Raw genomic sequence first — 2,253 nt, 5'->3', positions numbered from 1 at the left:
AAGTACTTTAAGTTTATTGTGAGTACAGTTTAGAGTCAGTGCTTTCCATGAGTGGAACATACTTGCAAAATAAAAAAGATTAGGGAGGAGAATTAGAAATTCTCTTCTAAGAGAAAGATTAGAGAATTTCAAACGAAATTCATTACAGCGCTCTCTCCCCCAAATTATGCACGACCTATTTGTCTTCTTTTTGCTCATTGCTAACTTCATAATTATTTCAGCTTACACCAAAACACGCTTTTTAAAGTGTAACTATTCTTTCTAGAGTAGGATGAGATTTAGAAAATCTATAAAGGTAGTAGAGAGACTTCTGACATACTCTACATTTAGTTTCCTCATTGGTTTATTTGTCACAGTTAATAAAGCACATAGACACATTATTGGCTAACGTTTATACTTCATTCAAATTCCCTTACTCTCTACTGACTGTCTTTTTTTCTATCCCAGGATCCCATTCAAGACTCTGCACAGCATCAGTCATCATGTCTTCTTATGCTCCTCCAGACTGTGACAGTTTCCCAAAGGTTGATTCTCTTGAGGATCTTGAAAGTTTTGAATACTGGTCATGTATTTTGCATAATAAAGGTTTGTCTGATCTTTTTATCATGATTAACCTTGGATTATTAATTTTGGGAAGTAGACCTCAGAGGCAGAGTATATTTTCATCAAATTCTATCAAAGTTAGCTTAGTAACATCAGCAAGATGGCAGAATAGGAGTTTTCATCACTTGTGTCCTTCTAGAAGCATCCATGTGAACAACCCTTCATGCGCAAAAATAACTTCCCAAGACCTAAGAAGTTCAGATGGAAGATTCAAGTACCTTGATGGAGCACAGAAATAATAAAAATGTTTTAAAGAGGACAGGAAGGATAGCTTCACACTGCTTGCATCACTCCTCCCATGAGCCTGTGCAGGATAACAGGGAGAAAGATGCGGTCCATGTAAGGAATGGAGAGTGAGATGAGGGCCCAACTTCGTCGAAGACCCTGGCACCAAGACCACACCAATAAACCTTGGCCCGTGCCAGCACCTCTGGACCCAGGCTCCAAACCAACACCACAGATCAGGCTGGTGCCCATAGTCAAGACTGCAGACCTATCACAACACTAAGCTGGCCACTGAATACCCAAGTTCCAGGCCAGACCCTGAAGACCCAAGCTCCAGGCCAGCAGCCATGCATCAGGCAGGGCTCCAGACCCACCATAGCACCAGGTAGACCCTGTGACCCCAGGCTTCAGGCCCATCTTAGCAGATCCTGGCAGAAAAACCAAACTTGGGGAACTCAGAACGTGGTCTTTCTGTACATAGCCAGGTACCTGGCCTGCCTCATGGACTCAGGCTTTGGGTCCATTCCAGTAGACCCCATGGCAACTATGAGGGTGATCTTCATAAACCCAAAAATACAAACTCAGAGGGTCTACACTGATCTGAAGACCCAGGTTCCAGGCCTGCTTGTCTGAGGACTTGATATTTTTCTATTCTCTTTCATTTACTGATCAAGTCAATCTTTTATTTATATGAAATCCAAGATTATGTCATTTATTTTGTAGTTACAATCGACTAGGAGAGTTCCCTCGGTCAGCTACTGTCCGTTTGATGTATCTCCATCAATGTTTCTTGTTAATGTTGTTATTTGGTTGTTTTTACATTTAGAAACTTTTTTACTTTCTGGCACTATACAATGTTCTACTCTAGTGATTTTATGTATTCCTGGCTCAGCCCTACAGTCTTCCACTTCTCCAAGGATCCCTAGTCTCCTTGATTAGACAATGGTGTTAGGAATCAGAACCTGCATCTCAGGTTTGACCGTCACAGCTGGGGTGTTGTTGCTCCTAGAACTTCTCTGTTGACAGAGCAAGAAAATATGTTTGTATATACTGATGCCCATATGCTTATCTGTAAATCTTTCTGTATGTATCTGTTTTTATCCAGATTAACTGAAACATGAAAATATACTGATGTCTCTAACACTAATCCAGTATCACACAGACTATTCCAGTCCCCCCACTTGTTTCTCTGTAGCATATCAATCACAATTACAAAGCCAGTTCCCACTATCTGCCAGTCTTTCATGTATTTAATTCTAGCATATATTCATAGTGTTTTCTAAATTGTTTTATCAGTAGCAAAACAACTTTACCAATTAGAATACGGTATTTATGCATATTTCCTTCTGTCTCCCTTTATGACCAGTCTTACTCTGGCAGCACTTTTTCTCCCCACAATCTTCAGTGAGGTAATCTTATTTAGAC

This window comes from Otolemur garnettii, unplaced genomic scaffold (genome assembly GCF_000181295.1).
Source record: "Otolemur garnettii isolate 467f Iridium unplaced genomic scaffold, OtoGar3 scaffold00129, whole genome shotgun sequence".
Classification (NCBI taxonomy): domain Eukaryota; kingdom Metazoa; phylum Chordata; class Mammalia; order Primates; family Galagidae; genus Otolemur; species Otolemur garnettii.
This window is presented reverse-complemented; position numbering follows the sequence as displayed.